Genomic DNA, 12,711 nt, shown 5'->3' with positions numbered 1-12,711 from the left:
AGGTTACAGCAGATGAATACCTCCATGGTAAGAAAATACTTTGAGTTCTTTAGTGTAGTGGAGAAAGACACATCAGTAACCAGTGACTGGAAGCTGAAGCCAAATAACTTAATAAACAGCAGATTCTCCACCTCTTACTGTCTTCCAATCAAAATTCCAATTTTTCTGGAAAATATGTTTTGGCCAAATGCAAGTTACTGCACCCAAAAGTAACTGGATAAAATCCAACTGACTAGAATAGTCAAGGGGTTGGAGCAAAAGATCTAACTGCCTTTAAAGTCTCAGTCTATGGATACTCTTGGTTTTCAGTGGTTCAAAGGCATTTCAGCAGTACCATACATGTACCACATTAATATTAAAAGAGCTTTCAGAAATCTGCATAAATTAGGGTCGCATTTCCATGTAAGGGCTCAAGTGACACTGGAGCTTTCCTGTTGAGGCTTTTGTCGTCAACATTTAATGGAATTACAGCTATCTTGCACAGAGCTGAGGTGGTATTTCTGGAAACAACAATTTACACAATTGAGTGCAAAAGTTCATCCTTCGGGTCGTTACTTTTTCTCCTCTATTAAGATTTCTGTTTGACCTGGAATATAAAAAGCCTGATGCAATACCTAATATCAAGCATAGGCACTATAGGTAAAAAGGAAAACCAGCAGCATTGTAATAGCCACAAAGCCAGTAAGATCCGTTGTTCTCATCAGCAACATCATTTAAGACCACCCCTACTGATGCTACTTATCTACCTTGTACTCCAAGACACACAGCATTCGCTGTAATCTTGATAAGTTAACAGAATCAACATTTCTTAGGGAATATATGCCAAGATAATGTATAACATGTGTGTGTTAATAATATTCAGGCTGATAGAGTTTTGCTACAGTATCAGTTGCTGTGGTATCTGCAGATTTCTAAAACAACAGGGGTTTTGAAACAGATCTATCCTGATGAGGTATAAACAAACTTCTAATTCAGCAAACAGAAGCTTTAAAAAGGCTGAAATTGTCTGGATAACAATCAAATAAACGTTCTGCCGCGACGCAACTGATGAAGAGAGAAATACAACCACCAACTGATCGTTTCAACTGAGGGAGCATCACCTTAACAAGAAAACAGGCATCGCACGCAACCGGCGAGACACGAGGGAGTGCGTTCACCCCTCCAATCTACAGCGAAGCAGGTGCGTGTTACCTACTCCCTCTGCTACACCCCAGCGTAAATCCGCAGAAGTTACTTTCCCGAAGCCTCGGTGTACTGACGCTCCCCTGAGCACACACGCACCCACAACGCCAACTCCCAAACGGGCAAAGGCAGCCGGGGACGGCTCGCAGCAGCACCACCGCTCCCCACCACCACCACCACCACGTCTAAGAAAACTTCTTCCACTCCACAAGCCACGCAACGAGACACTTTGGCCGTCGCCTGGCAGCCAACATCCACGCAGCTTGTCGCCATCCCCAGTGCGCTCCACGTAAAGACAAAAGCCGCGGTTTAAACTTTCACTCTTCGCCACCGGAGCAAATTCTTTGAGGGGAGCTGGCACCTCTCGGGCTGGATTCTGGGTGGGATACGAAGCGGGTGGTTCGAAAGGTCTCAGACCTTGGAAGAGGCCTAGAGGGAAGGGATGGAGGAAGCTGCTTTCTGCCGGCACCCGCCGCCCCCTCCCCATCACACAGCACCGCTCCCCGTGCCCCTTCCCCACCGGCTCCTGCCTCAGACAATCACAGCAGCAGCAGCGACTGTAAATTAGAGACACACAGGGGATGGATAAAAGGGAAGAAGAAGCCTCTGATGCCTGAAGAAAGGAGAATAATTTAAAGAAAAGAAAAAAAAAAAAAAGAGACTCAAAATAATTCGTAGCTAGGTTTCACCTCGAAGTGATGTTAGGTAAATAGATGAATAAGTGAAACAACGCACCTTTGACCCTTTCTTTCCTTCCTTAAATATAATCCCTCTCTTCCCATAACACACACACCACAAAATGACCATTAATTCAAATCCGTTCTTTAAAGGAGGGGGGGATTATCTGTCTGTGACCGAATGTGTTCCCTTCTCTCTCCCTCGTTCACCGGGCGAGAATTAAAATTTCCTTTTAAAAAAGGAAAAGGGGGAGGGGGGAAGAGAAGGCATGATTATTATTTCTGTTGGGTGCGAAATGTGGGCACGGGGAGAAGGAGTCTGGGGGATGGGGAGGAGTGGAGAAAGGTGGCTAAGGAGAGAAGAAAGGAAAGGAGGACCAGGAAGCGCAAGGAAGGATGAGGGGAAGGCGAGATAAGGGGGGGAAGGAGGCTAAGGAAAGAAGGATGAAAGGAAGGAGCTCGGGGAGGGGAGGGAAGGATGAAAGGGAGGAAGGGATGAGGGGAAGAAAGGAGGATGCTTTGCCCTGGCCTCACCTCGGCTCGGTGGGTGGGGGTGGGAGAATCTCTCGCCGCCGCCGCCGCCTCCTCCGCCGCCTCCTCCTCCTCCTCCTCCTCCTCCCCAGCAGCGAGGGTGACTGAGGGCTGGGTGCGCGGCGCGGCTCCCTCACCCAGCGCCCGGCCCCCGCCTCCCGCCCTCGCCGCCCGCCTCCCGCCGCCGGCCCGAGCCGCGCTCGCTCGGCTCTGAGGGGACCCGGGAGCTGCCGCCGCGGCCGGCAGCCTCCCCGCGGCAGCCACTAGGGGAGGAGGCAGCGCGCCTGCGCCGCCGCCGGAGCTGCCCGCCGAGGGGGCGGCGGGGCGGGGGGAGGCCTGGCCGCCCGGCCAAGCGGGTTCCCCCCCGGGCCGGCGGCGGGGCCGCCTCAGCGCGGCGGGTGCTGTGAGTACGGGACCGGCGTTACCGGGCGGGGGGGAGGATGAGGAGGGGGGGGGTGTGAGGGGAGGGAGAGGGCGGCGGCCGCCGGCTGGGGGGGGGGGGCTCGGAGCGAGCCCCGGGGTGGCGGGGGGCAGCGGCGGCAGGTGGGGGCACCCCCGGCGCTGTGGGGCCGGCGGGGGGGAGCGGGGCCGCTCTGGCCGCTGCTCGGTGAAGCGGCACCGCGGGGGGGGATGGCGCGTCCCGGTGGCCGCGGCGGGTCCATCTTGTGCGGGGGGGTCCGCAGAGGAGGCCGAGGGGCAGCGGGGGGGGCGCGGGGCGCAGCCCCGGTGGCCGAGGGACAGCGCTGGAGGCTGTGACAGGAGGGGCCGGCGAACAAAGACCTGGGAGGGGGTCGAGGAGGATTTAGTCGCGTAATGAGCTCCTGCGCGGCTCCAGACCCGAGGCGGGGGGAAGAGAATCGCTCTCCGCGTGTGCCATTAGCACCGGTTGCAAGGACTTCGGCTCGCCACGTTCTGTTCAACTGCGAAAACTTTGCTTACGGCTCTCCTGTTACTTGGGTGTTGTTCCAGCCCTGCATCCTCTGCGCCAAACGGCAGGTTTCGTCCCTCTCTGCAAAGCCTTACGCTGTTCTTTTACCCTGTTACTTCATTTGCATTGCCGATCTTAGCAAGCTCGAGTTTGTTTCGCCACGCTGCGGCCCCTTCTCCTGCACTTTCTTTTGGGTGGAACATGCTGCCACCGTCCTGCTTCAGAATCACGGAGCCTGAAGTCCCGTGAAGCCCGGTGACGGAGGAGGATCCCTGTGGAGTAGGTGTCATTGAAGGAACTTTGCCGGTTTGAGGCAGTGTGAATCCCACCTACGTGCTGTTGTTCCGCGGATCCTTTGCACTTCTTGTGGCGTCCATCTGCTTTGCCAGCTTCTACGTAAACTCACAGGCGACAGCGAGCAGAGGGGGATGAGTCCTTCCACACTTTTTACCTTTTCTTGCCTGTTTTAGGCTTGGAGAGGACTTGCCAAAACAACTTTCTCTGCCTCAGGCTGTTAGTGGTGCAGGTATCTGTCAGGCCTCAAGTAGAGGCAGTAGTTGCCAGTCGTTTTCTTCTCTCTTCCACAGCCTGAGAAAAATATTGTCAGGATCTACATTCATCTTTACAATGAATATATAAGAAAGGAAGCTGAACGGCAACCTTAATTTTCTTTATCAAGGCACAACAACAAAGTCCAGGGGAGGGTTTGAAGCAGGGAAAACACTTTCTTAGACAAGAACTCAATCAAATATGAAATTAAATGTGATCAGACTCATCATGGCATATACTTCCTACAGCCATATAACAGACGTAAATAGTCACAGTCACTAGTACACTTTGAATTATGTTAACCTCAGAGTATCATTCAGGACAGAAACACGACCTATTCTGCATGTGTAAACAGCGATCATGCTAGACCGGCCAGCCCTTTATGGTGATGGGTAAATTGTTGCTGTAAGGTAAAGTAGGCATTTAGTTTGGGTCTTTAATAGGCTTTCAGGTTGCATTTTCTATGTACTGGTATTGTCTTTCCATCCTATTGAATGGAGCCACGTGATGTTAGGAAACCTTTACCTGCAGACCTTCAGTTTCTTGCCTTCATTTCTCTAGTCCGTATCTTTTGGGTCGCTGGTTCTCCTAGGTGGGGGCAGTGTTGCAGCCGCCTAGGTCTATTGTAAATGTTAATAGCAACAAGCAAGGTTTCCAAATAGAACATAGTAAATTACCTACTCCTTTATCATAGTGCATTACATCACTAATTGTATGTCAGCTAAATGTTTCTCCAGGCATTTGACTAAAATGAACATGAGCTATTGTGTAAATATAAAAACCACAAATAGTAAATCAGCGTGATAATGAAAAATGATATAACTTCTTCCCTTCAGCAGTAACTGAGCTGCAAATAACATCTCTTGTAAATTTGAACCAAAGGACTCATTCAACTATCTGTGCGTGTTTCTGTTTAAAATGTGTCAATTTAAGAAACAAATCAAATTACTTACCTAGTCTAGATTACTTTTATCTAAGACAAAAGACATGGGTTGCTGGACTGTTGCTGAGAGGTCTGCCAGAATGCAATAAACAAATCTGAAAATCTGGAAGAGCTGGATCAACTTATTTTTTTCATGGTCCTGAAAGTGGGCTCTGTCCGCTGTTCAGACATTTTCAGACATGTCAGACTGTCCACTGTTTCGACATTCCTTTCTTTCCTTTAGGTTAACCGTTTTTTGAAACTACCCTTATTTTTTTTACCACTAACTATCTCAAAAAAAAAAAAAAAAAGGAAGAAAACTGAATTTGTTACCACTGTTTACTACAAACTGAGATGAACTGCTCTGTAGATGAATGTAGCTCTTACCAGCCAAGGGAGGCCAACTGACAGCTCCTAGCAAATGCTTGTGACTGCCATGGGATCTCCCACTGCCAACATTCAGCTACGTATAGAAAAGAGACATCGTCAAAGCATCAGGAATATTGGGCGCTTTGATTAGCGAGACAGACACAAGGACCGTTCTGCTTAACTGCAACATGTACGGACACTCTTTGTAAATACATGTTGGTTTTTTTAGTTCTGTGCCAACTGTGGAACTGTCTGTCATCATATAGAACCCAAATATTAAGTATGGACGTGGAAAATAAGAAAGATTAGAATAAGAACTACAGAAAAATGCAAAGAGTGTATGTTGCACATTTAACAGTGAGCCTGGTCCCTGTTGGCCATTTAATCTTTACTTTTGCTTTACTTGCATGTTGAATTCTGGATACATAGTTACTCAAAGGAGTAACTAGTCAGATACAAAGTTGCATTCGCTTCAGCTTTTACTGAGAGCAGCTGTTTGAAGTGGGAAAGGGATGTGCAAAATTTGGGAGAAAACGAGCGCTCCGAGACACATAAATACACATGGGCAGAAGAAGGTCCTGGAAGAACTGGGGTTCTTGAAGCAACATTCCTCAGCCCACTGTGTGCCAGACAAACCTTCTGATTGTGCCCGGTCACCTCATGTAGGTGTAGTAGTGCTGATCTATGTAAGGCCATCAGGAAATGAGTGGGATCGTTGTCAAAGACCTTAATGCTGGACCCAAAGCTGTAGTGGCTGTGGGATCAGCCAGAAGGTGGATGGGCAGGAGAAACCATAGTGTTGTACGAGCTCTGTAGACAATTTGCAGTATTTACGTTGAGTTTGTGTGGCAGAAAGAGCATTTAGGTTCTGTAAGTGCAGTGCTGCTTTTGGAGAACTCAGAGCTGCAGGATCCCTGGGGTAAAAAGTGAAGGAAATCAAGGGGGTTTTAAGTTACTCTGCTAAAGGAACTATATGTTGCCATTTGTGGTAATATAGGCAGATTGTTGGTTCCAAGGGTATCACATAACAAATTTCAGCACATACCAGTCCCAGTTTTCAAATGCTCCAATGTTTACTGATGTCTGGACAGATCTGAACTTGACTTTCTAAATTACCTATTGGATTTTTTTTTTTTTTTTTTTTTTTTTAATTACAACATTAGATAGCAGGTACCTTGACATGATGTAATGTACTGGAAATAATTTTCTCCTGCATACCATTTAAATCTGTAGCAATCAAGCCATAGTCTGTTACCTATTATTACAATAGCTGTGACATGATATCCAACAAATACAGGTTTTCTCCATAAAATTACATGTTGCGTGTGTTCTCTGACAAAGTTATTTTTTGGATAGTGTGGATAATAATCCAGAATTTTTATATTCTCCAACATACAAAAAGAATTTACACTGACAATAGATCTAAATTTAATCTGAGCATATTTATAAATATAATCACAATATTATATCTTAATGATATTTCCACCTTTTTTTACTTTTTTCTTTTTTTTTTTTTGAACGTAGCCATCGATTTATCTTATTTTTTTCCCCACCTTTGTCTTAACTACTAGGCATTTAGCTTTTGCTATATCTGTCATGTCTTTTAGCTCTTTTTCTCTATTTTCTTCTGTTTTCCTAGCATCCATATACTGGACAATATCAACTTTTTCAGTAAGACCTAATATTTGACATGTTTTCAGTCTTAAAATAGGTCAGTCCACTTCCTGAAGTATTACAAAGTTTGGTTTTATCTTTACATCTAGCTCTCGCAAAAATACCACAGAAGGAATTACCCCCTTACCACAGCATAAAGTCTCAGAATTGTGTCTGCATACACAAAAAAGCCTCCCCACACCTTTTGCTCAGCTTTTCCCTTGTAGAACTTTCTTAGACATGAAGAGAGATTATTGCTAAAAATGTTCTTTATTGTTTTCTTCAAGAACAGGAACTTTTTTTGAATTATTTCCTCTGTTATTATCTCAATACCTCTTTGTGCTTAGGTGGACTTCGTTTCTTTCACCATCTAATTCTGGCTGTCTGTTCCTATTTAGACATTTGTGCATTATTGAAAGAGATAATTTCTGAGAACAGAAAAGCTAAGAGTAGCAGGGTTTTTGATGGAAAGAATCAGTTAACTAACATCTAAGTGAGAGAAATTGAGGAGGATCTGTATCTCTTAGGCAACTCGAGCAGACTTTGAAAGCTGCAAGTGGAACTTACAATGCTTTAAGCTTCTTTTAGGCTCAGTTATTTTTAAAGACAAACCAACTAATAGGTTGTTTTTCTTAAAGTAGATAGTTGCCTGCCTATGCTGAAGGAAGATTTGTATCAGCTCTGAAAGATATTTCAGTGCCTTGTATTAATAAGACATTTCGGACTTGATTGTCCAAGTGCACAATAGAGGGATTAAATAAATCATTCACCGTCCCTGAGCACATTTGGGTACTTTTTTTGGGTGTGTATTTTACAGACCTGTGTTTTGGTTTAGGTATGTCATTTTTGGCACCTTTGCTTGAGCACCAGCTTGCAAATATTTCCTGCTTCTCCTCTGCAGGGAGACACTTCTGTGCTAGATATTAGCATGAGCAGCGCAGTGAGCAACAGTAAAGCCTTCACACCCTGCAGGTCATTTAAATTGGATATTGTATAAAGAGTCGTATGCAAGGTGGGTTCTGACACTAAGAGTCTGCTGTCTGCCGTGCCCTCTGCCACCCCTTTTCACCGTTTTCTCTGGCTCAAAAGAATCTGCCAGTCAGAGCGTCCAGGGACTTACCCTGACTTGTTACCTCTGAAGGCAAGTAGAAGATGCAGTTTGTTTTGAAAAAAACCCATAGAGGGTATTTCTGTCCATTTTTTTTTTTTTTATGCTGGAGAGGATGGGGCAAGTACCTTTACTTCTTTCAGAAAGCTGACTTTAAAAATTCAAAAGAAACACAAAAAAGCTCTTTGCTGTTGTCAGACTAACATTGACTAATGACCACCATAGCAGACTACTATAAGGCCTTTTCCTTAAATGGTTATTTCTCAAAACCACAAGAATAGATTTTAAATTTTGTTAAAATTTGATTTTAACTGCAGTTGATGCCACCTATTAGGAGGACAGGGGTGTGTGTTTGTGGACTTCATCACTAATCCTTTAATTGCAAGAAGGACAATAGGTCATAGATTTGTTGCACCTTCATATTTTGAAGGGGAGGAGAAGAAAGAACAGTTTAGAAATCTTGCATGTATTCAGAGAATGTGCTATAAACTTTGGAATATTCAATTCAAATGCCATAAAATGTCTCTCTGACACTTATAAAATGAATCATGTTCTATCTGGACGGGTAGCAGCTAGGGAAAAGGCTGAGACTTAGGAAAATGTAACTTCTCAGCTCTTCCTCAAGCCCTCTTCAATAGCTGACTTGACTTCTTTAAAGCTGCCTCAGTTTCCCTTCATCTAAGTGTTCTTAATTATATCAAAAAAATTCTTTTTTTACATCTTTCCTTAGAGCCCTTCTCTCCTACAAAAACCTCGATTAGATAAGCAGCTCTTAAGCAGAGAGCGCTGCTTTTCATGTTGACCACCACCTTCTAGCTGTTTCCCATCTGTTGTTTGTAAACACTTCATGTCTTGTGCTGCTGATGTTGTTAGCTCCTTGGAAAACAAGCTCTGTTTTCTTATGTTTGCACAGTGCATCATAACAACAGGAAATCTGTCCATGACTGTGAAACCTACTCAATGCCAGAATATAGTTGTTGGTGTGTTTGTTTTTTTTTCTTGCTGGGGATCTCAATTAGTGAAACTTCTCAGAGGTAAACAGTTCTGTTGCACACTGTAAGACGGGTTGGTTCAGATGTACACAGAGCATGTACTCAGGTAGTCTTTTCTAGAACAAGACAAGAGAGAGACCAAAAGAGGTAACTGGGCTGAGTGTGTGAGAGAAGGGACAGGAGGTGATAGAGGAACTGGGCAGAAGGTGCACAGGTTAAAATCTGCAGTATGTATTTTTGGCTCATGCCTTTGCAAAACTAGTTGAAGTTGTCTTCTGGAACTGCTCTGTCCCTAGAATTGCTTTATCTTCCTAACCAAAGAAAGGCTTAGGGACAAGGATTAATATCTGGATTGTAGTAACTGTCACAAAGTAAGAATGACTTTCCAAAATTTTCAGTCTGCTGAACAGAAGGGTTTTCTGTGCTGCCATGGCTCCAAATGCAGTTCATTAAGTATTCCTCTGTTGAAGAAAACAGCCAATGGATTTGCTTCACTTCATGGAAATTACTATCCTCAACCTTCTGCTTTTTCGATTATTACATCCTCTTGTGCTTTCTATACATGTGAGGTGGGATGGAAAGCTGGCTGGTACTTGCTCATCCATGTGAAAATTGCTGGATTCCTCCACTGAATCATAGTACTTTTCTGCAATGTCACTTATTAGTATCGGGCTAAATTTTGATCCTTTCTCAGGCCTTATTATGCAAATTCCTGTTGTCTTTATGAGACTTCTAGTAGACAAAACATGACAGGGTATATCTACATCTGACATTGTATTTTGGTAATGTAGAGGTAATTTAAACTGTAGAACTTTTGGTCTGTGAGATAAATAAACTTGTTTTTCTTTTAGTAACCTTTCTTTTCGTTTATCATTTCTAGTTTGCACTACACTAAAGATTCTCTGTACTTAACGGTCAAAACAGATACTTGTGATATATTACTTGCTAAACATTTTTTGTCGAAAGGAATACAAGCACTTAAATATATTTTCTATCTTGTGGGCACAAAGCACTGGTGATACAGATTGAAGATTTTTTGTAGACACAATAACGTTTACAGAAATTATCTCCCACATCTTGTAGTATGTAAAATTTCTATTTTTTTTTTTTCTGTTGACAGAAGCCCAAGATGATGCATCTTTCCATTAACATCTGTAAAAATGCACAAAAGACTTTTAACTAAAACATGGCCTGAAGAAAGATAATGAAGTTCTTAGTAGTCTGTTCCACAACTGAAGGCTATGGATGATTCTGGTCTTTTCGATCAGGTGTTGATGAATCATGAAAATGACAGAAGGTTGATTTTTCTAAAGGAGCAGCAGCTGTAAGTAAAAAAGAGGAGAAAAATCAAGAACACAATTAAGTAAGGGAAAGCTGATGACAAGAGCTACTACTGGTGTTGACCAATCTGCTATAAGCTGAAATTTTCTTGCATCTTAATGGACCTTTTGACCTAATTTACAGTCTTTCTTTTTTAGAAAGTTCAAACCTTTTTTTCTGCTAAAGATCATGTACTTCAACTAAGAAGTCTTTTATCATCCACATTAGCAATGCAGCAACACAAAATTCTGGGGTTTTGATTATGAACAAATGAATAAATCACGAGCAATAAGCCTGGAGTATTTCATACCCCTTCACCCTGTCCTCACTCTTCACTGACAGTTAAAGAGTGATATAAAGAATTCCTTTTTGTGTTTGTCTGTTTGTCATGACCAGTGCAAATAATATGAAGGCAGGCAGTTACCTAGCAGCAGACTCATCCACTTCCAGTTTGGAGATGGATGTAGTTTCAAACAGAAAGGCAATGACATTCCAAAAATCCATGTGGACCTGTTAATTGTGAGAGAAGTGTGAGAAGAATGCTCCGTGTAAAATGAGCGTGCCACGTTTAAATAAAAATCTTGATTTCAACATCAAAAATGCTATGCACATTCAAATTGAATTATATAGCTTAGTGCTCCTGAAAATGGTTGCACCTCTCGATCGATTGGGTCAAGAGTTACGTAAAGCCTTACATGCCTTACATAAAGCACACCTCAAATGGGAATGGCACTGCAGGGATATTTACATTTTCAAAGCATTCTTCATATTTGAATGAGCGCCGAATGAACCATCCCTTAAAAAAAAAAAAAAAATAAAATAGCAGGAACGAAAACAGAGAATGCTTTTTCATTAAATTAATGAACCTGCTGAGAAATATTGAAGGAACATCTAGCAAACTATAATGATCATAGGACTTGCAATAATATGTGGGGGAGGGGGAAAAACTACCATTATCCTAATTTGGAAATTTCTCTAACATGGTACTAGGAACCGTTACCTTTCTTCATGCAAACTACATAAAATACTTTATAAAAACTGAGTAATTTCCGTAACAGAATTTTGGCAAATTAAATCAAAACAGGTTGCTATGACAGTTCCTACAAATATTTCTATTTTAGCTTTGTTTTGTATTATAAATATGTCAAGATGAAGCCATTTCTGTCAAAATAGAAAATTTTCCTCTTGGGAAGTTTTTCCAGGCATTTTTTTCCAATACCCTAATTTTCAGTATTTGTCAAAGTTAAGACAAAGGCTATTTCAGATGCTCTTACTTACATCTACATAATCACAAACCCATGAGAACATAGCTATAGTCTTCTAAATGAGTAATGTCATTAGATACAGTATTGTTAGTTTAATTGACTTTGTTTACTGCTGTGTATAACAAGTGACTAAAAAATAAATGACACTTAACGTTGGCTAAACCGTTTCTAGTGGTTTCTGAAATGGAAGTCAATGGTGTAAATATGAGTCATTGCCAGAAATTGTTAACAGTTCTGGGTTTTGTTCCAGTAGCACAATGCCAAGTGAATTCTAAGTGGATACAGGGAATTGCATCTAGTCCTTTGTAAATAAGAAACAGGTGAACTCTCAAAGGTACAGACATAAAACCAGCAGATATTTATTGTACAGACTTCATTGATGAAATCTTACATAAGGAACTGATTTAATAGTGGTGGTGGTGGGTACTGTAAGTATTATACAATAGTGCAAGTTAAAAAATAAGTGTCTTTCTGTGTCAGTGCATTTACAACGGGATAAAGTTGTTTCAGAGTTTTTATGGGGGATAGCATTTACCAAATTGGTAGTTGAGTCTTTGCATTAAGCAGGATAGAGAGGACTGGATATTTTCAGGTTTTAGATTTTTTGAGATCAGAACATAAGAACTATAGGTTGGAGAAAGAGTTGCCAAAGATAGAGTTCACTTGTGGGGGGCAATGAAGCTGATAAATTAGGATTAAAGATATTTCTTTCATTAAACTTCATAGATATGCCTCCCTGAATTAACCCAGATGTGTCCTATACATGTGGGTTAGTTATGGAGTTTAATACAAAGGGATTTTTTTGGATTATTCGTTGTCTCTCCTAAGACTGGCCGACATCTATGTTGGTTTATGCCACCGTCCCTCAAAATGTGATCCAAGAACTACAGCATGCAGCAATATGTGCTTGAGTCCTGTCAAGAAATGAGAAATCATTTTTGAATAATGGCAGCTTGTTTCTGGTGCTCTGAAGTCGCTTAGAAAGAAGCGAAAGGGAATGTCCCAAAGAAAGGAACAAGATATCCAGAGAGCGTATTGAAAAACAAAACTGAGACAGGCAAAGGGTGTAATATTCTGAAAAAGGAGGTAGAAAGGAGCTGATTTAAGATCAATGAGCTGAAGAACTGCAGGAGCCAGTGTTACGGACATTATTCCAACATGTGTGGAAAGGCATTGCTCTTGAAGGGATAGAACACGCTTTTCTCTTGTTCTTTT

General features: G+C 42.5%; 1 protein-coding gene across 1 annotated transcript in view; it reads right to left on the bottom strand.

The window, feature by feature from the left end:
* The window catches only part of CTNNA2 (catenin alpha 2), a 526,704-nt gene extending 524,238 nt beyond the window's left edge, over positions 1 to 2,466 (bottom strand). The window contains exon 1 of the mRNA XM_074904290.1: positions 2,394 to 2,466. The gene's annotated coding sequence lies outside the window, so the exon portion shown is untranslated. The remainder of the gene's footprint in view (positions 1 to 2,393) is intronic.
* Between the last annotated feature and the right edge of the window lie 10,245 nt (positions 2,467 to 12,711).

The sequence above is a fragment of the Athene noctua genome, chromosome 4, assembly GCF_965140245.1.
Source record: "Athene noctua chromosome 4, bAthNoc1.hap1.1, whole genome shotgun sequence".
Classification (NCBI taxonomy): Eukaryota; Metazoa; Chordata; class Aves; order Strigiformes; family Strigidae; genus Athene; species Athene noctua.
Note: the sequence above shows the minus strand (reverse complement) of the source record. Positions and strands in the feature narration are given on the sequence as shown.